At 51.0% G+C, this 24,320-nt stretch overlaps 1 protein-coding gene across 3 annotated transcripts in view; it reads right to left on the reverse strand.

Annotated features, from left to right (window-relative positions):
- Positions 1-24,320, reverse strand: part of RANBP2 (RAN binding protein 2) — a 239,538-nt gene that overhangs the window by 110,892 nt on the left and 104,326 nt on the right. The window lies entirely within an intron of this gene.

Below are 24,320 nucleotides of genomic sequence, written 5' to 3' on the forward strand. Positions count from 1 at the left end.
ATTTGGCCTCCATATCCGCTTGTAAATATTCCCCTATTTTCTCCGATACTCCCCAACTCTCCCTTACCCCATTCCCTAGTCCCATTGTCTGTAAACAACACCCATTAGAGCCGATCTTCCCCTTCATCCCCCCATTAAATGTCGTGCCCAGGTCCCCCGCACCACACGTAGACAATTATAGGACATCTTGCTAGTTATTCTTAATCTATGTCAGTTAAGGACTTGTTTCCATTAATTATGACTCTTCGTTGACCAGAATGTGATTATATGGCACCTGTTAGGAAGTTTAGGACCTCCCCATACCTCTCCGCATCTCTTCCCCATGAAGAAGCGCCAACTACAACAACAACAACAAAAGAGGGGGGCGGCGCGGTGACGGCATGGGGAGTGGGCGTCCTCCTTCCGGCTCGGTTAGCCGCCATTGACCACGCGCTCCACGGGGTTACCACGAAGGGGCTCCCTGTCGGCCCCTCGTCAAGGGCGGAGCCGGTAACCCCCGCACCCAATGAGAAGCCATGGGCCGATGCCATCTGGGGCGGCGCTAACGAGCCGAGGGCGTGTCACTCCCCGCCGGATATACGCGGCCCCGCGCCGGACGTGACGTCAGATGCGCCCCGAGCTTGGAAGGACAAGACGCCACCCTCCCGAGCGCTGAGCGACCTCCCCGGCATCTCCACCAAAGTCGCGACCCACGAGCGCTGAGCGACCTCCCCGCATCTGCTGGACACCACCGTACGTGATTCTGTCCCTGAGCCAGGTGCACCTGAGCCATCGACTGCCGCTTTCCTTGCCATCAAATCCCGTGTGAGTCAGCGTTGTCCCGTTTATCTGTGGTCTGTCTAGGGTTAATATAAGAGTGTGTCTAAGTGCCTGTCTTCCTATGCTGTCCCTCTTGTAGTTGTAATCTAACCTTTTTCCGTACGAATATACTTGAGAACTGAACCCCTGGTGTCGTATTGTGTCATTATAACCCAGCCGGGTGTCTTCTCTTTCCTATTGAGCCAGCATAGCGCGGCTTCGTCGACGTTCGAGTACAATCGGGTAACTTGTACGGATACGGCGGCCATCCCGCTCGGCCCACCATACCATCAAAGTCGTATCTGTAACAATTGGTGTCGGGAGTGAGATTCGAGGCCCGACCAAATTTGGAAAAAAAAAAAACGAATAGAGGAAAAAAAAAAAAATTTGGTCAAAATTTGGAGCGGCCGAAATTTGTTTTGTTTTACGAAACTCGAATTTTGCAAGTCGCGCTATGGCGGATCAAGACGGCTGGGGTCCGGTAGGGGAGAGTGAAGCAGGGTCGGTCCAGGACCAAATTGAGGGACATGAGGAGAGCGAAACAGCGGGGGTAGCAGACGCGCAAAATAGCGCCGTCACGCACGAAGAAGCGGGCGCGCAAAATGGCGCCTCGCTGATCACCGCGCCAGCGACCGTGGCAGCGCCCCCGGTGGATTGGAATTTGTTTTTTATACAAATGACGGCCCTTATGGAAAAGAATAGTGAGCGATTGGAGGGCCAAATGGGGTCCAATAGCGAGAAATTGAGGGAGGACATGGGGGCGCAGATCGGGGGGTTAGGGAGTAGAATAGAGGGATTAGACAAGAAATTAGAGGGGTTAGACAATGGGATAGAAGGGGTGAAACATGGGTTAATGGGGGTAGAAAACAGAATGGCCGCTCAAGAGAATCAAATGGAAGGGATGCAAAAGGGGTTAGAGGGGGTAGAAAATAGAATGGCTGCCCAGGAGAATCAGATAGAGGGAGTGAAAAATGGGTTAGAGGGGTTAGAAAACAGTATGGAAGGCAAATTGAGGGACATGAGGGACCAAGCGGAAAGGGAAGTTAAACAAATGGAGCAGCAGATAGAGGGGGTCAGAATGGGGGTAGAAACCAAACTGGATGCTCACAGGGAGGAAATGGAGCAGATGAGGGTGGCATCTGGGCAGGAGATGCAAGTGATGGGAGAGGAGATCAGAAGAGGAGTGAGTGAGGAGGTCGGAGGAGTGCGCGAGGAGGTGAGGCACTGTAAGGAGCGCATGGAGAAAGAGGTGAGAAAGGGGACTGTAAAATTGCAAGGTGGTATAGAGGAGTTGACGCTGGGAGTAGAACAACTGACAGTGGGACAAAAGGAGTTGGGGGACCAGGTAAAGAAGAACACAGCGGTAATAGAGGGTTTAAAATCGACACAGAAGGAGATGAAAAAGGACGTAGGGGTAATTAAAAAAGAGTGTCAGACGGTACATGAGGACCTGACGAGGAAAATGAACAAGGTGGTAGAGGTAATGGAGGTTAAAGAGCGGGAGGTGCGGGAGCACATAGAAAAAAATAAGGTGGAGTTAGAGGAAGAACTTAAGGGGGCGCACGAGGAGATGAAGGAGGTGAAGCAGAAATTAGAAGAAGTGGAAGAAGGGGTGAGCGAAATTAAAAAGCGACGGAGAGAGGATAAGAAAGAGATAAAAGAGGAGGTAAAAGAATTGGTCCAGAGTCTGTGTTCGGATCGTGATGATGTGCTCATTAACCGGATGAGGGATTCGCAGGTGATGGAGGAGAAGCGAAGAGAAAGAGGACCCGGTGTAAGTGGTGACCAATATGGTCGTGTGTATGATGCGCCAGGGGATTTAAGGAGCTTGGGGGTCGAGATGGACCCGGGTGTTCGTGAGAGGCCGTTGGTGAAGTGTGCGACAGGTCTGGTGTGCGAAAAAGGAGGTGTGCGAGGAAGTCCGACTCTGGGGTGTGTGAGGAAAAAGTGCGTGCCAAGGAGTGAGTGTGCTGGCGAGAGTGAGTCGGTCGTAGCGCGTGTGCGAGGGAGCACATGGAAGCGTGGTGTGGTGAGTGTTACAGAGGGTGTGACGGGAGAGTGTGCGCAAGAGTGTGCGCGAGAAAGGTGTGTGACGGACAGGTGCATGAGGAAAGAGTGCGCTGTCAGAAGTAAGGAAGAGTGTCCACCTGTGGTGAGTGTTACAGAGGGTGTAACGGGAGAGTGTGCGCGAGAAAGGTGTGTGACGGACAGGTGCATGAGGAAAGAGTGCGCTGTCAGAAGTAAGGAAGAGTGTCCACCTGTGGTGAGTGTTACAGAGGGTGTAACGGGAGAGTGTGCGCGAGGAAGGTGTGTGACGGACAGGTGCATGAGGAAAGAGTGTGCTGTCAAGAGTAAGGGTGAGTGCGTTGTCACGAGTGGAGGTGAAAGTAGTGAGAGTGACATGGAGCGTGAGTTAGTTGTGACAGGTGAGCGAGGATGTACACCTGGGATGGAAGGATGCACACCTGGAATGGTAGAGCGTGAGTGGGAATGCACGCTGGAGTTGGTGGTGAGGCACGTGGTGGGGTGTGCGAATGAGGGCACACCTGTGATTGTCACAGAGGAGGTGACAGAGGAGGGGGCGCGAAGAGGTGTTTTGGTGAGGTGTGCGACCAACGAATGTGTGCCAAAGTGTTCGGTGGTCAGGTGTGTGACCAAGGCTGTGAGTGGAATGGGTGTACCTGGGTGTGTAAGGAAAGGTACGAGGAGCATGGGCACGGCTGGATGTGTGAGCAAGGAACGGGCTGCGGGGTGTAAGCGTCCAGGTGAAGCATCGACGTTAGACGGGGTCGAGTTTAGAACGACTTATAGCCGAATCGGGCCCTCGGTGCGTGCCGGGCTTCGCGTGCCGCGAGAACCAGCGGGGATCCGAGCCACGGCGGGTTCGAAAGGACCGCCGTGCGCGATCCACGCTGGGCCTCGCGTGGGACGGCCGCGTCCGTGCTCCACTAGGCGGAGCTGGCAGCCCGATAGAAAGGGTCGTCATGGCGACCACTTTTTGGTGAGACGTGCCGGCAGGTCTAGATCGGGGCATTGGATGGCTCCACGCCGAGGTGGTGTGTGGGATCTCGGCACGGGTAAGCCCCCGTCCCTGCACCGAGTGCCGGACGCATCCAGCCGCTGGCACAAAACAACCAGCACCCATTGCTTGGCTTTACGAAGCCAGGCTTTGGACAGGAATTGGCGCACCGAGAGGCAGTAGTGAGTAGACTGGGTGATGAGGTTAGTGTTTTGGACCCAAAATTAGAGAAAAACAAAATTTGATGATTGGCAAGGGATTGGCAGTAGTGATTGGCAGATGATGGGCAGTGATTGGCAAATTTTTAATTTGTTGAAATTTGACGTGCAAAATTGATAGTGAGAGACCCCCGATGTGGTGGGATGGCAAATCCACCACCCTTCCCATGGTGGGGCAAATGCGCTATAGCTTATGGGGGTGTATGGCAGTGAAAACTAGCCCGGGTGGGTTAGGATATGGTGTGTAGGGATCTAGAAGATGACATTAGGTGACGTTAAGATTAGTTAGTGACTGATACCTGTAGTGGGGACGCAGGTAGATTAGTATGGATGATAATGACGAGGGAGCGCAATAGTTTAAAGGGACGACTGGGAAGCGCAAGTTTCAGAAGGGAGTAGTTAGATGAGATGATGCCGCGTGTGTGTGAGAATTGAACAGGTGTGATTGCACAGGGGTGCAACTGGACAGGTGTGTGGAGCAGTGTATGAGTAGTGAGTGTGTGGATCAGCGCGAATGCGCTTGGGGAGAGAAGGGTGCAGGTGGCACCAGGTGTGAGAGCACAGGTGTGCAGGTACAGGTGTGTGGAGAGAGTTGGAGTGAGTGGTACGGAGTGGTGTGCATGGTGCGAAGGTGTGGATGGGGGAAGAGTGGACCCCTTTCACGAATACCCGGGGCGGGTAGTGTAAGTGTTAGGTAGAGGGTGCAGGTAAATTGTGGTTGGATATTGGCATCTGTGGTGCGGTTGCAGAATGGTGTTGTGGATGGGTGCATTAGTGTTGTGGAAATGGCTGGGCGTGTAGCCTGTTAGTGTGTGTAGTTGGTTGGGCACTCCACCACTGTGAGGATGTCGGCCAGGTGAGGCCGCAGGTGGGCTCTGGGAGCCGGTAGCGTTGTGGATGGGGCCCGAGGATCCGGAGGACGGACCCGGGTAGCCCAGTGCCAGAGAGGGCACCGAGTGGGGAGAGAGCCAGAGGGCCTTCCCCAGGTAGTTAGGTTAGGGTGAGGAGCAGGTAAGCTCGGAGGCAACTGCAGTGGTGGAGGTGTGCAGGTGGGTAGACCCACTGGGAGAGGTACACGCCACAGCCCAGAAATTGTACGAGGGCACCGGGAGATGAATCGGGGGAGTGAGACCCCAAATTGAAGAGCACCACAGTTTGGCCAATGGGAATTGGTTTTTAGAACCCATAGTGTAAGAGGGCCAATGGGTTGGCCGGAGAAAGACCCCGGGTAGTGTAAAGTTGTTAAAGTCATTTAGGAAATAGTTAGGATTGATGAACCTGTCGCACCATACGCAGCCACTTACCTGTGGTGATGATGATGACTCCACACCTGTGTTTTCTTTGTTTGTGTTGCAGAAATGAGAATTGCTGTTGGATTTGTGAGACGCATCACGACGTGGATGAGACATTGGGGTGATTCCATCTCTCCCTCCCTAGGAGGGACTGATGATGAATTGGTGATGGCAAATTTTGATGTTGAGTTGGAAATGGCAAATTTTGATGAGAGTTGAAAATGGCAAATTTGATTGGTTAGGAGGGAGAGAAGACGAATTTGGTATATGGGAGGAACGGGGAAGACAGTAGGGATGTTTGTGGATTTGTAAAGTAGATGTTTATGGGTAGTGTTGTGTTTTGTTGATACAGTAAGGGGTAAGGGAGGGGCCATGTAGGTTACCTGGTGGGGGGGGCGTACGGTAGGAACGTACCTGTCTCACCTGGTTCCCATGTGCCCCCAGTGTGCATCACCTTGCATTGCGTGCACTTTTGCGCCCTTACCACCTTGCTCACTTGTCTTGTTTTTGTCTCCCACCTCCGAGGATCTGGCTTTGGGGTAGAGAGAGAGGAGAGAGAGGTGCTGGCGACGCAGTTGTGGGCCTGCACTTTCGCTGCTTGCTGCCGGGATCGATACACCATATGGACCGCAATGTTTGTGGCCACCCACGATGGACCGCAGTTCGTTTGCGGCCAAGCACCACTCGGGGATGGACCTATGGGTCAACGTGGCACCTATGCCATACAGGTGAACCACTTTTAAGTAACACCAAGTGCACCACAAGAAGAGCAAGAGACACCTGCAGGGTTAGGGGTTGTCGAATTTATTTTTATTCCAATGAACAATGGTCTGCACCGATTGGTGGTGGGGTGGTGCTTTTGATGCGCGGGAAGGGTGCTCTGCACGTTATTAAAGGCCGTCGGCCACAGAGCACTCGTGGGTTGGTGTATCGATGTTGGCAAGCGCGCTCTCTCGATGCATAACATCTGCATGTGTTCCTCCAAAGACAGGTCCTGGATCGTAGTGTAAATATCAGCGTAGTCTTGTAAATAATGCTCCCTACCGGCTGTATGTTTAGTTTGAGAATTCTTTCCGGATTCGGTTATCCTGTGGGTGTGTTTCTGTGAGGAGAAGGGTGCAACGTCGCAGGGGGACATATTTACTCATTTGTGAATATCTGTAAAACTGTCGCACTCAGGGTAGAGTTAATAGTAGAGGGAACTACATTGCGTGCCACACTAAAGTAGGTAAAAATTTATCGGGTCGGGACGCCCCGAGGGTAGAGAAGGGTGCAATGTTGCGAATATGGAATTTGGCCTCCATATCCGCTTGTAAATATTCCCCTATTTTCTCCGATACTCCCCAACTCTCCCTTACCCCATTCCCTAGTCCCATTGTCTGTAAACAACACCCATTAGAGCCGATCTTCCCCTTCATCCCCCCATTAAATGTCGTGCCCAGGTCCCCCGCACCACACGTAGACAATTATAGGACATCTTGCTAGTTATTCTTAATCTATGTCAGTTAAGGACTTGTTTCCATTAATTATGACTCTTCGTTGCACCAGAATGTGATTATATGGCACCTGTTAGGAAGTTTAGGACCTCCCCATACCTCTCCGCATCTCTTCCCCATGAAGAAGCGCCAACTACAACAACAACAACAAAAGAGGGGGGCGGCGCGGTGACGGCATGGGGAGTGGGCGTCCTCCTTCCGGCTCGGTTAGCCGCCATTGACCACGCGCTCCACGGGGTTACCACGAAGGGGCTCCCTGTCGGCCCCTCGTCAAGGGCGGAGCCGGTAACCCCCGCACCCAATGAGAAGCCATGGGCCGATGCCATCTGGGGCGGCGCTAACGAGCCGAGGGCGTGTCACTCCCCGCCGGATATACGCGGCCCCGCGCCGGACGTGACGTCAGATGCGCCCCGAGCTTGGAAGGACAAGACGCCACCCTCCCGAGCGCTGAGCGACCTCCCCGGCATCTCCACCAAAGTCGCGACCCACGAGCGCTGAGCGACCTCCCCGCATCTGCTGGACACCACCGTACGTGATTCTGTCCCTGAGCCAGGTGCACCTGAGCCATCGACTGCCGCTTTCCTTGCCATCAAATCCCGTGTGAGTCAGCGTTGTCCCGTTTATCTGTGGTCTGTCTAGGGTTAATATAAGAGTGTGTCTAAGTGCCTGTCTTCCTATGCTGTCCCTCTTGTAGTTGTAATCTAACCTTTTTCCGTACGAATATACTTGAGAACTGAACCCCTGGTGTCGTATTGTGTCATTATAACCCAGCCGGGTGTCTTCTCTTTCCTATTGAGCCAGCATAGCGCGGCTTCGTCGACGTTCGAGTACAATCGGGTAACTTGTACGGATACGGCGGCCATCCCGCTCGGCCCACCATACCATCAAAGTCGTATCTGTAACAATATATATATATATATATATATATATATACACACATACATACATATATATATATATACATATATATATATAATATATACATATATATATATATATATATATATATATAGCTACGGTTTTTAGAACCGGCACTTGTAAATAATAATCCATTGTAAATAATTCCATGTAAATATTCCGATCTTCTAAAGGTTAAAGGTCGCACCCTAATTAGTCCATATACAACACGAAGGGAACCATAGGAACTCTAGTTATTTCATTAGTATGCGTTTTAGGTAAGGCTCTGTTTCCAATAGTTTGAATCTGCGTTGCATTAATTAAATAAGATAGGTCCTTCAATCCCATTCATTTTGCGGCTTGACTCTCTCCAAATTGTGGTACGCGCCTCTGCTCACCCAGCAGCGTTCGCTGCCTGGCTCAAAACGCCATTACGCACGCTGTCAAGCTGGAGAAGAAGGGCGGAGCGCCGGGAGGAGGCGTGGCCCCCGTCAACTCGTCATCAAAGGTGGAACCAGCAATCCCTCGCCAACCAACCAGGGCTGAGGTGAGCTCATTAGTGGGCGTAGCCCTATGAAGCGCGGCTTAATCTGGACCAGCGTTATATATAACCGCGAGCGCAGAGCCCTTTGACGGACTACTTGTTGGACTGCTTCTCGCCACGGACCTCTGGCTGGAGCTGCGCGTAAAACTTCCCCGGGGACTTCTGTTGAACTTCGGCACTTCATGCATGTTGAGAGAGACAGAGGGAGAAAGCCGAATACCTTCCCCGATATATGAACCCCGACAAATAAGGTCGGCTCGCGTTCCAACAAGACACGAACAGCGCTGCCTGCCGGGTTTTGCCGCGGAACCGGAGCGTGGACCGAGGTGGAGCGTGGATCGGAGCCGGGGCCCACGCTGTCCATCTGCTTGGACCTTTCTTCCCTGCCATCATTACCCCTACGTGCAAGTCTGTTTGTCGTCCTGGGGCATGATAATTAAGACTGTTTAAGACTGCACTGTGTTCTGCTTCTTCTTCTTCCCTTGTACATTCTTCCTTTCGTTTCCTCTAATTATTGTTGTTAATAAATTCCTGTGTTCTTCCTTTACACTTTGGTTTCTTCTTTCATTCGATCGTCTTAGTCTTTTCTGTCCATTGGGTTCCCGCGGCACGATTTGGCCAACCGCGCAGGATCGGGTTAGTCCTTTTGTTAATGGCTCGGGCTTCGGATTGCTAACCGCTCGGCAAATTCCATCTTGTCCGTGGTGCGAGCGGGAATTATCTCCCTGCTTTGTGGAGAGAATGGCACTCAGGTATTTGGGACCTCCATTGACCAATCACCCTGGCCAATCTCGACCGCAGAGGAGCGTTATAGTTTCCAGGATCGGGGGACAGCCAGCTTAAAAGACAAGGGGATTAATCCCCCCTTGGTAATGGGAGTGCCGAACCCCGAATCCGCAACAATTGGTGTCAGGAGTGGGATTGGACCCGAACCAAATTTTTATATTATCTGAAAAATCTGGTCAAAATTTCGAGCGGCCAAAATTTTTATTGTAACATCCAAATTATAGTCGTGCCATGGCTACCCAAGGCGATCGGATGCCGGTGGGGGGAAATGAGGAGTTAGAGACAACCCAGGACCCCAGGGAAGAGGTGGGAGTAATGGAGGAGGAAGATAATGAAGGTGCGGTAGAGGGGGTTGCATGTGCACAAAATGGCGGCGCCTCGCACGTGGCGGTGGGGGCCGCGCCCGCTGCGCAGGTAGGGGTTGTGGATCTGCAAGTCCTCATGGCACAATTCAGGGCTTGTATGATGGAGTCAAAGCAAAGGATAAATGCTCGGAGTGAGCGAATCAGTCAGGAAATGAGGGACGAAGCAAGGGGTACCAGTGAGCAATTAGAAAACCAAATTGGGGGATTGAGTAAGGAGATGGGAGAAATGAGGGCCAATAGTGAGCAATTGGGAAGCCAAATTGGGGGGTTGAGGCATGAATTGGGAGGTCAAATTGGGGGGCCAATTAGAGGACATGGGTGGCCAGATGAAAGAAATGAAAGAGGGGTTAGTGGGGTTGGAAAATAGGATGGCCACCCAGGGAAATCAAATGGAAAGAATGAAGGACGGGTTAGCCGGGTTAGAAGACAAAATGGGGGGCAAACTTAAGGAAATGGGGGATAAATCCACCCCAGAAATAAAACAAATGTGGGATCAATTAGAAGAGGTAAAAATCGGGCTAGAAAATAAATTGGACACCCACAAGGGGGAGTTAGAACAGATGAGGGCGGCATCTACCAAGGAAATAGGAGAGATGGGGGAAGATATAAGGCGCGGGGTGAGCGAAGAGGTCGCGGGGGTACGCAACGAGGTAAAGCGGGGTGAGGAGCACGTGGAGAAAGAGGTGAGGAAGAGTACGGCCAGGTTACAGGGGGGCATAGAGGATTTGACGCGAGGAGTACAGCAGCTGACAGTGGGACAGAAGGAGCTAGGGGACCAAGTAAGTAGGAACACGGACGTGATAGGGGGGCTGAAGGCAGCACAAAGGGAGATAAAGAAGGAACTGATGGCGACAAAGAAGGAATGTCAGATGGTACACGAGGGGTTGACAAAGAGGATGGATGAGGTGGTAGAGATGTTGCGGACGAGAGAACGGGAAGTCAGGAAGCACATAGAGACGACCAAGGTAGCCTTAGAGGAAGAAATTGTAGGGGCGCACCGGGAGATAGAAGAGGTGAAGCAGAAGTTACAGGAAGTGGAAGAGGGGGTGAGTGAAATTAAAAAGAGACGAAGGGAGACGAAGAAGGAAATAAAGGAGGAGGTGATGGAATTGGTGCAATGTCTGTGCTCAAATCGTGATGACGTACTTGCTAACCAAATAAAGAGTTTGCAGGTGGCGGAGGAGGAGCGAAGGAGAAGAGGTGCCGAGGTGAGTGGCGATATAATCGGAAATGCATATGGTGTGACGGGAGGTTCGGTGAGCTTGGGGGTCGGTAGAGACCCGGGCGTTCGTGAGAGGCCAATGGTGAGGTGTGCGACTGGTCCGGAGTGCGTGGAAAGAGAATGTGTGCAAGGAGGTCCGATTATGGGGAGTGTGAGGAGTATTGGTGAGCAAGGGTGTGCGAGTATGGAGTGGGTAAGCGGGTTGCGGAGGGGCGACCCAGGCATCGACACCGACAGGGGTAGTTTTCAGAGGGACGGGGGACGCACGAGAGCCCCCTGGGAATAGTGTACTGTGGGGGTCTGAACGGTTCGGCCCCGTGCTAACCCCGCAAGGAGCGATGCACGGGGTCCAGCCTTCGGGCACCCACAAGGTCCCACTCGCGCCGTATGACGGCAAGAGTGATCTACGGGCGTATCTGGCGCAGTTCGAGTATGTGTGTAGGGGAAACGGTTGGAATCCGGACGAGGGTGGAGTACACCTTGTGGGGGCATTGCACGGCGCGGCGGCGGAGGTGCTGACGGCTTTACCACCGGGTGCTCTCACCCTGCCGACCCTCCGCGCGGCCTTAATTAACCGTTTCGGCATTGAACAGCAGAGCGAGCTTGTTAAAGCTCAGCTAGCGCAGCGAAAACGCAAGCCCCAGGAGACCATCGGGGAACTTGCCCATGACATTCGCCACGCAGTAGGGATCGCACACACGGGCATGGCAGCGAGCTCCCAGGAAAGACTGGCGCTGGACCATTTTATCCAGGCCTTTCCGGACCCGGAACTCAGGCAGCAGCTCGCCATGTGGCGCCCGCAGACCTTGAGCCAGGCGGCTGACGCTGCGGCCCGGTGTGAAGCAGTGAGGCCCCTGGCCCGGGGAAGCGAGCGCCACGCAGTGGCGGTGCGCCAGGTAGGACCCGTGACGGGTGGCGGCCCCCCGAGGTAGTCCGCCCCCGAAAGGGGCCCTGACCTGGAGGGCATGGTCCGAAGGCTGGTGGACCAGCGCCTGGCAGGACCAAGACCATGGCAGGCGGCTCCGGAGGTGGCACACGGTGGGCCACGATCAAGTGCCCCAATTAGGACTTTCGGGGGGGAAATTTGGAATTTCGGAGGCAAGCACCTTACCAGGTGAGGTGCTATAATTGTAGCCGGCTGGGTCACCGTGCGTGGGAGTGTCGAGCTCCGCGCCGGGACAGACCCTGGCAGCCAAGACAAGCAGCTCCGCCTCGTACAGGTCGGACAAGCCGACCCCAGACACCCCCCCCCCGCCCCCCTGCCAGGGCCCGGGAAACTAGAATGTGCCGGACACACAGGGACGTGTTCGGCAGTAGGGGATGGTGAAGTGCCCTCATTAACGCGACAGGTCATTCATTGTGGTCAAATTGGTACCGGTAGCTTGACGATTCGGTGCAAAATTGCCGGCGTGGGGGTAGACGCCGTAGTGGACACAGGAGCTAGCGCCACGATCATCATCCCTGTGATCCTCGATTCGAGTGCAGACGGCTGGGATAAAATCCAGCGTCTGGAAAATTATAGTTTGCAGCTAGCTACCGTTGTAACGGCCCCGATCATAGGGCGTGGTTTTGTAACCCTCAAGTTAGGGTCGGTAAAGAGAGAAATAGAAGTTTGGGTGGCGGAGGTGTGTGACCCATGCTTAATAGGGTTGGATTTGTTGACTGCCAGCGGTTGTAAAATCGATTTGTGCCGGGGGACCCTGCAAGAGTGGAGGAGCTACCATTGGAGGGGGTGAGCACGGCCGACAGGACGGAGCTGGAGGCTTCTGAGGCCGTGACCATCCCTCCGAGGGCCGAGGCCATAGTGCCGGCCCGATGGTCAGCTCGCCCAACATGGCAGGAGTCCTGCGGCCTAGTCGAACCGGGGGCAGCGCAGTCCATACCGGGTTTAAGTGTGGGCCGCACCCTCTTAAAAACGGACGGGCCGGTGGTGGCCGTCCACGTAATTAATATTAGTGCAGAACCACGCACTATAGTAAGGGGCACGAAGGTAGCCGGCTGCACCCCAGTTTACGAAGTCGCGGCAGTGAGGGACGAGAACGTCCAGCCGAGCCGGCCCCAGAGGGAGCCTTCAATAAGTACTAGGAATTGGCCCGATCGTATATCGCAAGTGGGTGGAAGTTCCCTCTGAAAGAACTTCCTGGCTTGTGATAGTCCCAGAAAAATTTAAGAACATCATATTACAGCAGGTGCATGGTACCCGCTCCGGCAGCCATTTGGGCAGGACAAAGACAACATCTCGGGTCCGCCGGAGGTTCTATTGGGTAAAAAAGGGGCGCGACATACAGGACTGGTGTCGGAGATGCGACGCCTGTACTGCCAAAAAGGGACCAGCACGAAGGATGAAGGCCCCCCTTCAATTACACCAGGTGGGGGCCCCTCTTGAGCGGGTGGCTATGGACATACTAGGACCACTACCCCGCACCTGCCACGGTAACAAATACATCCTTGTTGTAATGGACTATTTCACAAAGTGGCCAGAGGCCTATACCCTCCCCAACCAAGAAGCCGGGGTGGTAGCACAGGCCTTCGTGGAAGGATTTGTATGTCGGCATGGGATTCCACAGGAGCTGCACACTGATCAGGGTCGAAATTTTGAGTCAATTACTAAAAGATGTGTGCAGACTCCTGTCAATTCGAAAAACACGGACAACGCCCTTGCGGCCACAATCTGACGGGATGGTGGAAAGATTCAATCGAACATTGGTCCAACAACTAGCCTTGTTCACCACCACCCGTCAGGATGACTGGGACGAACATCTCTCGTACTTATTAATGGCCTACCGAACTAGCCAGCATGGGGCCACCGCATGCAGTCCAGCGTTGCTCATGTATGGGCGGGGGTTGCGGGCTCCCGCCGACTTGCTATGTGGTCCCGTGCCCAACACCACAGATATCCCGCCGAGGGAGGGCTATGCATGTCACCGGGAAGAAGGCATGGAGAGGGTCCATGCCTTCGCCCGCCGCCAGCTCCAGCTGGCGGGGGCAAAGATGAAGCGCAGGTAGGACCACCGGAACCAGGGGAGTCAGTACGCTCCGGGGATGAAGATTTGGTTCTTCAATCCCCGGAGGAGGAAGGGTAGGTGCCCAAAACTCACCTCTCCCTGGCAAGGCCCGGGGGTCGTCCTGTCGCAAGTCTGTGACGTGGTCGTTAAGATCAAAATGGAGCCACGAGCCCTCCCTCGGATCGTCCATGCCGAGCGGTTAAGACCCGACACCGGCGAGCAGGCGCCCTCGTGGATCGCCTCGGCTCTAGATGCCGAGGCAGGACCCAGTACCTCTTATGAAGGGGGCTCATAGTGCCAGAAGACTGGGAATAATAATGGCAAATAATCCCCAGGGTCGGGGGATGGTATCTATACCATCCCTCACACTGGGGGCACATGAGCTTTAGTTTATGGGGATTGGCTGTAAAAACTAGCCCGGGAGGGTTCGGTTATTGTAGGGATCTAGAGATGACCATAGGGGCTTTGAGATTTAAGTGGGGACGTAGAACAGATAAGTTGGATGATAACGACGAGGGAGTGCATAGTTTTAAGGGATGACGGGAAGCACTAATCTTAGAAGGGCAATAGATAGCTAGATGATGCTGTGTGTGTAAAAACGTATTGGAAGAGTATTGAGGATGTGTGTCATTATGTATGGGGTGCATTGACTTGCATGGTGTGCAAGTGGAGAAGGGGTGTGTGGAATCAATGGTGTGAAGTGAGTGGCGTGTGGAATGAGTAGTGTGGAGTGTATGGTGCAAAGGAGTGAGTGGGGGAAGGATGGACCCCTCACGAGTACCCGGGGAGGGTAGTTTAAAAGTAGGTAGAGGGAGTAGGTAAATTGTGGTTGGATATTGGCATCTGTGGTGTGGGTAGTTGGACAGAAGTGTTGTGTTGGGTGCATTAGTGAGATGAAATTGGCTGGGCGTGTGGCCTGTTAGTGAGAATGACTGGTTGGGCACTCCGCCACTGTTAGTCTGTCGGCCAGGTGTGGCCGCAGGTCGGCTCTGGGAGCCAGTTTAGAGTCCAATGGGGCCCGGGATCCCAGGAGAGGACCCGGATAGCCCGACACCAGAGAGGGCGGTAGGGGGTGAGAGAGCCAGAGGGCCTTCCCCCAGGTAGGTTAGGGTGAGGAGCAGGTAAGCTCGGGTGGCGACGTTCAGTGGCGGAGGTGTGCAGGTGAGCGGACCTGCTGGTGAGCCACACGACCCAGCCCTGAAATTGTGCGAGGGCACAGGGAGTAGAATCGTGGGAGTGAGACCCCAAATTGGAGAGCACCACAGTATGTTCAATGGGAGTTCGGTTCTTAGAACCACATCGGGTAAAGATGGCCAATGGTTTGGCAGGGAAAGACCCCGGGTAGTGTAAAGTGTGGTAATGTCATTTAGAAGGTAGATAGGAGAAAATCTCTTCGCACCATCTGCATCCACTCACCGAGGTGAGATGAATCCACACCAGTTTTTGCAAATGTTTGGTTGGTTGTGAGACGCATCGTGACATTGGTGAGACATTGTGTTTAATTGCATCTCTTCCTCCTTAGGAGGGATTGATGACTAATTTGGATTAGGGGAGATATGGGAGACAGGACGTTAGCGACGGATTTGTAAATTGTGCAGATACAGGGAGGGGGCAAGGGGTAGGATAGGCTGACATGGGGGGGACGAACGCTAGGGACGAGCTTTCTCAGCTGGCTCTCCCACGCCCTTCATGTCGCATTGCCTTGTGTTGATGTGTACCCTTGCGCCCTTGCACCCCGCTTACCCTGCTCTGTCTTCCTTCCCTACTCATGGACCGTGGTCTTTGTGTGCCGAGGGGAAAGTGTGCAGGTGTCGCAGTTGTGCGCCCGCACCCTCGCTGCTTGCCTGCCTGGACCGGTACACCACCTATAGACCACACGTTCTGTGGCCAAGCCCACTCATAGACCACACGTTTTGTGGCCTAGCACCATATATGGACCACACGTTCTGTGGCCTGTCACCTCTGCTGGGGTCGACCATTGCTGCCAGCATCTTGCTTGCAGACCACGGTCAAGGTGGCACCTATGCCATACAGGTGGACCACCTCAGTTGGCCCTGCTGGCCCTAATTAAAAAGAAGTGGACGTGGGTTGTGTTTTTTTTTATTTATCAAATAGGCAGCAAGCAAGAAAACGCCAAGAAACATCGGCCCAGCAGCCATCGGCCAAGCAGAGAAGACGCCAGTTCATTTATTTAACATGTATGACTGTGCTTATGGTGGTGCTTATTGGTGCTTTTCGTGCATGGTGGTGCTTTTTAGTGCACTTTATTATCTGATTGTGTGTTTCTGTGCATGTGGGTATGGTGTATCGGTACAGTGCAGTGCATGACCTTTCCTCTTTTCAAAAGCTCTGCTTTTGTCTTCCTAAAAGACAGGTCCTGGGTTCTAGTTGTAAATAATCCAAATAGTAGTAGTGTCTTTGTAAATAATGCTCCCCACCGGTTAAATGTTTAGTTTGAAAATGAATACCGCAATTCGGTTAGTCTGTGGGCGTGAGTCTGCCAGGTAGAATGCAACGCAGCAGGCGGGACATATCTAGTTTTAAAAATGTCGCACTCAGGGTGAGGTTAACACGAGAGGGTAACTACACCTAAGTGTCACACATAATTGTAAAAGATATCCCTTGTGAATCAAAACCCGGGACGGACCCGGAGAAAGGGAGGGTGCAGTGTTACGGATTTTAGAACAGGCACTTGTAAATAATAATCCATTGTAAATAATTCCCTGTAAATATTCCCATCTTCTAAAGGTTAACGGTCGCACCCTAATTAGTCCATATGCAACACGTAGGGCACCATAGGAACTCTAGTTAGTTCATTAGTATGTGTTTTAGGTAAGGCTCTGTTTCCAATAGTTTGAATCTGCGTTGCATTAATTAAATAAGATAGGTCCTTCAATCCCATTCATTTTGTGGCTTGACTCTCTCAAAATTGTGGTACGCGCCACTGCTCGCCCAGTAGCGTTCGCTGCCTGGCTCAAAACGCCATTACACACGCGGTCAAGCTGGAGAAGAAGGGCAGAGCGCCGGGAGGAGGCGTGGCCCCCCTTTCAACTCGTCATCAAAGGTGGAACCAGCGAGCCCTCGCCAACCAACCAGGGCTGAGGTGAGCTCGCTAGTGGGCGTAGCCCTATGAAGCACGGCTTAATCTGGACCAGCGTTATACAAGCGTTACGCCTAGGTCCCCCGTCGGTGAAGTGACGCGAGTTGACAAAGTGGAAGACGCAAGGTGGCCATCTTGGATTTTGACGTGGCGACCCAATTTTCAATAGGGTTCTTCCTTATGCCTAGATACACCCACACACCAGATAATAAGTTGGTACTACGCTTATTTTTTCAAGATATTTCGCTCACAAGGTTCAGACATACATGGGGGCCGCCACCTTGGATTTTGACGTGGCGACCCAATTTTCAATAGCGTTCTTCCTTGTGCCTAGATACACCCACACACCAGATTGGAAGTTGGTACTTCGCTTATTTTTTCAGATATTTCACTCACAAAGTTCAGACATATATATTGTGGCGGCCATCTTGGACTTTGACGTGGCGACCCAATTATCAACAGCGTTCTTCCTTATGCCGAGATACACCCACACACCAAATTAGAAGTTGGTACTTCGCTTATTTTTCAAGATATTCATCTCACAGGGTTCAGACATACATGGTGGCGGCCATCTTGACACTTGAAATTTAGCTCAGGTGCCTCCCATTTCTCTTGATCTTCTTTGAGATGTTTCCACACCTTGATTGGAGTCCACCTGTGGTAAATTCAATTGATTGGACATGATATGGAAAGGCACACCTGTCTATATAAGATCTCACAGCTGACAATGCACATCAGAGCAAAAACCAAGCCATGAGGTCGAAGGAACTGCCTGCAGAGCTCAGAGACAGGATTGTGTCGAGGCAAAGATCTGGGGAAGCCGACAAAAAAATTTCTGCTGCATTGAAGGTTCCCAAGAGCACAGTGGCCTCCATAACTCTTAAATGGAAGAAGTTTGGAACAACCTCTGTCAAATCTGTTTCTGGTGTTTGTTCCCCCTCCATCCCCTCCCTCACCTCAAACGGCCACACGGCTGACTCCGCACGTGAAAAAGCTGAATGCCTCAACTCTGTGTTTGCCTCTAAATCTTGTGTCCCAAACCAATCCCTCTCTGTACCCACTGTACCCAGTCGTACCCAGCCGCTCCTGGACTCTGTGTCCTTTCCTCCTGACAAGGTGGAAAGGTTTCTGTCAACCCTCGACTCTGATTCTGCAACTGGACCTGACGGCATCAGCCCACGGGTCCTAAAATATTGTTCTTCCGCTCTTTCACTCCCTCTCTCTGTTCTCTTCACCCTCTCTTTTGCTCAAGGTCATCTGCCATCTGCTTGGAAATCTGCCAACATCACCGCTTTGCACAAAAAAGGTGCAAAAACAGATCCCAACAACTACAGACCAATCAGCCTTCTCCCAATTATCAGCAAAGTCATGGCATCCATCATTGCTTCAGATATGAAATCTTTCCTCTTCTCCAATGGCTTGATCTCTGATCATCAATTTGGTTTCAGACCTGGTCACTCTACTCTGGACATGCTGCTTCTGCTTTCTCAACAATGGATGGAGGTCCTCAATGACAAACAGGAAATTAGAGCCGTCTCCCTTGACATATCACGTGCCTTCGATAGGGTCTGGCGCCCCGCTCTGCTCACCAAACTCTCCTCTTTTGGTATCCATGGAAATCTCCACGCATGGCTGGCGGACTTCCTCTCTAGTCGGAGTCAACGTGTGGCCCTGAATGGGTTTCTCTCATCTCCTCTTCCTGTTCAGGCTGGAGTTCCCCAAGGCAGTGTTCTGGGCCCTGTGATTTTTCTGGTCTTCATCAATGATCTCTCTGACTCTCTTGAAAATCCTCTCTATCTCTTTGCTGATGACTCTACTCTCTGTCGCTCCATTCTTCATCCCTCAGATCGGCAGTCTGCAGCCTCCTCACTCTCTGCAGACCTGGACAAAATCACAGACTGGGCAAACAAGTGGAACATGTCTTTCAATCCTGACAAATCTCACACTCTTACGATGTCTCTCCGAAAAGACCGACTGGACAACCCTCCCATCCACTTTCTGAATAATCCTCTCCAAGAAGTTCTGTCACTCAAGCTTTTGGGTCTCACTATCTGCCATGATCTTTCCTGGGAAAACCACATTTCAAATCTGGCCTCCAAAGCCAGTCGCCGACTGGGCATCCTCCGTCGTGCGAAGTCCTTCCTCGGCACACATGAGCTCCTCACCACATACAAGGCTTTCATCCGCAGCTCAATGGAATACTGCTCTCCCCTCTGGGCTGGTGCTCCTGCCTCACACCTAGCTCGTCTTCACGCTGTTGAAACCAAAGCATTCAGAATCATTGGAATCTCCCGTGATGAAGCTAACTCCAAGGGCCTCTCACTCACTCACCGCAGGCAGGTTGGTGGTCTTTCCGTCTTCTACCGACTCCTCTCTGGCCTTGCCCCCCCAGCTCTCTCTGGGCTCTGTCCAGCAAATATTCCTACAGGTCGCACAAGATCTGCCTGCAACCCTCTTATGGTTAAACTGCCAAAATCAAGACTCTCTGCTCACCTTCACTCCTTCATTCCTCTTTTCTCCCGCCTCTGGAACAAACTCCCTCACTCTCTTCAATCCCACTCCACCCTCCAGGTCTTTAAAACAACTGTTCACCACCATCTCTTATCTTCCCCCATCCAAAACCTTGATCTTATCTATCCCCGCTAATTTCACCCCAATTCCACTTTTTTGAAATACCAACTTCTGTCCTGGAAGTCCTTGGTGTCCTTGTGTTTTATACTTCTCCCACCCGTCCCCACGCCTCCTCCCCCCAAGCCCTCTCCTTCCCACACATCTCCCTGCTCTTAAATGTTGTGTGCTCTCAAGCGTTTGTGTGCTTCCCCTTCTCTCGTCTTCCGCTCCCTCTTTTTATATATTTTGTTTGTCTGGTTGATTTGTTTGTGAAGTAAATGTCAGCTCCCTCACGAGCCTCGATTCAGTATACAAAAAAAAACAAAAAAACCTGGACTTCATAGAGCTGGCCATCCGGCCAAACTGAGCAATCGGGGGAGAAGGACCTTGGTAAGAGAGGTGACCAAGAACCCGATGGTCACTCTGGCTGAGCTCCAGAAATCCTGTGTGGAGATGGGAGAAACTTCCAGAAGGACAACCATCACTGCAACACTCCACCGATCTGGGTTTTATGGCAGAGTGGCCAGACAGAAGCCTCTCCTCAGTGAAAGACACATGAAAGCCTGCTTGGAGTTTGCAAAAAAGCACCAAAAGGACTCTCAGACTGTGAGAAACAAGATTCTGTGGTCTGATGAAACCAAGATTGAACTGTTTGGCCTCAATTCTAAGCGTCATGTCTGGAGGAAACCAGGCACCGCTCATCACCTGCCCAATACCATCCCAACGGTGAAGTATGGTGGTGGCAGCATCGTGCTGTGGGGGTGTTTTTCAGCAGCAGGGACTGGGGGACTGGTCAGGGTTGAGGGAACAATGAACGGAGCAATGTACAGAGATATCCTTAAGGAAAACCTGAAACAGAGCACTCAGGACCTCAGACTGGGCTGAAGGTTCACCTTCCAACAGGACAATGACCCCATGCACACAGCCAAGACAATGCATGAGTGCCTTCGGGACAACTCTGTGAAGGTCCTTGAATGGCTCAACCATAGCCCTAAGTTGAACACAATCGAACATCTCTGGAGAGACCTGAAAATGGCTGTCCACCGACGGTCCCCATCCAACCTGACAAGGCTTGAGGATCTGCAGAGAATAATGGCAGAAAATCCCCAAATCCAGGTGTGCAAAGCTTGTCGCGTCATACCCAAGAAGACTCGAGGCTGTAATCGCTGCCAAAGGTGCTTCAACTAAGTACTGAGTTGACGGTCTGAATACTTATGGCAATGCGATGTTTCAGTTTTTTCTTTTTAATAAATTTGCAAAACTTTCTAAAATCCTGTTTTCTCTTTGTCATTATGGGGTATTGAGTATAGATTGATGAGGGAAAAATGAATTTAAACGATTTCAGCATAAGGCTGCAACATAACAAAATGTGAAAAAAGTGAAGGGGTCTAAATACTTTCTGAATAAAAAAAAACAAAAAAAAAACCTTTAGAGGCCATTTTTCCCCGCAAAGCGGGGGTTGGCCTTTTTCGGACATCGTGGTTGTTTGTTGTTGTTGGTCCCCTTTTTGAAGCAATGTTTTACGGCCGGATGCCCTTCCTGCCGCCAACCGTTTGTCGCCTTTTACGACAAACAGGGCATTACCAGTGAACTGGTACTCAATTAGCCGACCTCAGAAGGATGATAGGCTGAGTCAACCCCCCTGGCGTTAATTCAGCGATCGACCGGGATTCGGACACAGGATCCGAGGATCCGAAGCCGGCACCCTAACCACTAACCCAACACCAGGCTCAATGCACTGTATATATACACTACCGGTCAAAAGTTTAAGAACACCTCAATCTTTCCAGTTTTTATTGAAATTTACGCAGTTTAATGTCTCAATGTACTCTGAAATTAAGCATAGAACAAATAAACAATTGGAGATAAAAAAAGAAATCATAGAATCATTTTGTTCAACAAAATTTAATTAAAATTTTGGACTCAGCAAAGTAGCCACCCTTTGCAGATATAACCACCGAACGCACTCGTGGCATTCTTTCTTCAATGGAAATCAAATATTGTTCGGGAGGTTCTTTCCAACACTGTTGCAGAAGTTCCCACAAATGTGCTGCACTTGTAGGTCGCTTTGCTTTCACCCTTCTGTCCAGTTCATCCCAAACCAGCTCGATGGGGTTTAAGCCTGGAGACTGTGCTGGCCATTCCATGATTTGAAGCCCACCGTCTTGTTCTTTTCCTCGAAGGTAGTTTTGACATAGCCTGGAGGTGTGTTTCGGGTCATTATCTTGCTGTCGGATGAATCCCTGACCAACTAGGCATATACCAGAGGGTATTGCATGGCACTGCAAAATGCTGTGGTGACCCTTTTGGTTCAGGGTGCCAGTCACTCTGTGCAAGTCGCCGACTCTGGATCCAGCAAAAGAGCCCCAGACCATCACGCTTCCTCCTCCATGTTTGACAGTTGGTGTCACACACTGAGGAACCATCCTTTCGCCTACTCGACGGCATACAAAAACCCTGCGTGATGAACCAAAGATTTCAAATTTTGATTCATCGGTCCATAAGACCTTCTTCCAGTCTTCAGTTGTCCACTGGCGGTGCTTCATGGCCCAGGCAAGCCTCTTTTTCTTATTTTGCCATCTTAGCAATGGCTTTCTTACTGCCACTCAACCTGTCATACCTGCAGCTCAAAGTCTTCTCTTCACAGTTGAAACTGAGACTTGCTTACTTCGACCAGTGTTAAGCTGTGCTTGAAGCTGTTGTCCTGTGAGCCGCCTATCACGCAAGCTGTTGACCTCAGAAACTTGTCTGCTGATTTTGTTGTGGCTTTGGGTCTGCCAGACCTCTTCCTGTCAGAGTTCACTCCAGTTTCCAATATACTACTTCCTGCAGTGCAATATTGTCCAAATAATGCTTCAGAGGGTGGAATAACAGTCTGTTCCAATACTGCTTTTATACAGACAGGGGGTTTGTAATCAAGTAATCAGCAGAGGTTGGGACACCTGTAGGAATTGTTTGCATCAACTTTCAAGGCTTAATTTACTTACATTGCTGCAGAACAGCTGTAAGTTGTTAACCCATTACTTGTTCCCTGAAGAAGGCCTTTTTTTTTTTACAATATAACTGTGCAATTTACATCATTTTCCCGTTTTTGCTAACCTAAACTTCTTCTTTTTTTAACCTCGAGCAGTTTACTGCTTACTTTTGTACCATTTCAGGTTATTCACTGGACATTAAACTGCATAAATTTCAATAAAAACTGGAAAAATTGAGGTGTTGTAAAACTTTTGACCAGTTGTGTATATACAGACTTGGCATTTTATATGGAATATATATTTTTTCTTGACTTGGGTTTACTTTCTTAACTCAGTATATCAATCTGGTGAGTTTCTTTTACACTTTGGTGATTTATTTGTGAAAAGAACCATGTAACTGATTGTCTGTAGCAGCAGGTCAACAACAGGATTATATCACAGGTGGCGTGGCAAAATGTACGGACAGGTGCATTTGATGATTGGCTTCACAGTCGGGTATACAAGGGTTGTTGCGTTCTGTATTAGTGGAAAACAACTGCTGCACATCTCCAAAAGTTATTGCCGCTTCCTCTGGAGATGGTCCGTCAACTCGACAATGCTGTTTGTCATGGAGTGGTGGCTTTACGAAATTACGGCATGAAACAGCGTGCTATTGCTCGGCAGTATGGCATCACTCATGGTCAGGTGTCATAGATCCTGAAACGAAATGCTCAGAGGGGTGTCCCTACTCCAATACCAAGGCCAGAACGTCCCCGCAGAACCACAAGGAGGGATGATCGCCAGCTGCACCGGTTAGTCCGCAATGGCCGTACCAAGTCAGCTAATCGGCTAAGGGCTGAGTGGCAGCAACTGACAAATGTGCCTGTATCCAGAAGACCAGTCAACCAACGACTGGTTCAAGCAGGCTATCGTGCCAGGCGTCCCCTGAGAAAGCCACGCCTGACCAGACAACACCGCCAGCGCCGATTGCAGTGGGCCAGAGAGCACCATCAATAGAAGCCAGGACACTGGAATCACCTGATCTTGTGACGAGTCTAGATTTCTGGTCTATCGTCAAGATGGCCGCATCCGAGTGCGCAGACAAGTGCATGAAGCCTACAACAAAGATTGTATAGTGCCAAGAGTCCAAGCTGGAGGTGGTGGGGTGACCGTTTGGGCTGCTTTTCATGCAGGGGGCAAAACTGACCTGGTTGTTCTGAATGGAAATCTGAACCAGTTCAAATACAGGGCCATTCTGGAAGAAACATTGCTTCCATTTGCTCGTGCAGCCTTTCGAGGAAACTTTGTCTTCCAAGATGACAATGCGCGGCCTCATCGTGCTCGCATGATCCAACACTTTCTTGCCGACCGTGGTGTAGAGCATATGGAGTGGCCTGCCATGTCCCCGGATATGAATCCGATAGAGAACTTGTGGGCAGAATTAACGCATCAAATTGACCACTTGGACCAGCAGCCGACCTCTGTGCGTGAATTGCAGCAGGCTATTGTCACTGCATGGCAAGCGATTCCTGTCCAAACCTTGGCAAATCTTGTGAACAGCATGCCTCAACGTGTACGTGCTCTCCTGAATGCTCGTGGGGGTTACACGAAGTACTGAACTGTAATTTTACTGTCTGTAATCCCAGTTGTAATTTCACTTTTGTTTTTGTTAAAAAATTTTTTGGCTAATGTGCAAAATAAAGAGATACTTCTGGAAAACGTACAGAAGTTTAACACAGTACTGTCCATGAATTGAGTTCGATATCAGTTTACATCACTTTCAAGGATCAATTTATTTGTTTCGAAATGTCAAATGTGGTTTTTGTTTCTTTTAAAGGTGACGTTAACAAAATCTAGAATAATTTCAACATAATTCCAATGAACTTTTGGTTCTAAGACATCTTGAAAAGTAAGTTCACCCCCACAAAAAAAATATTCCATATTAAATGCCAAGTCTGTATATTAGTTTTAACACTTTTTTATTGCACAATCATTTGTGGGCAGCCAACGCCAC

Source organism: Myxine glutinosa, chromosome 8 (genome assembly GCF_964187855.1).
Source record: "Myxine glutinosa chromosome 8, kmMyxGlut1.1, whole genome shotgun sequence".
Taxonomy (NCBI): domain Eukaryota; kingdom Metazoa; phylum Chordata; class Myxini; order Myxiniformes; family Myxinidae; genus Myxine; species Myxine glutinosa.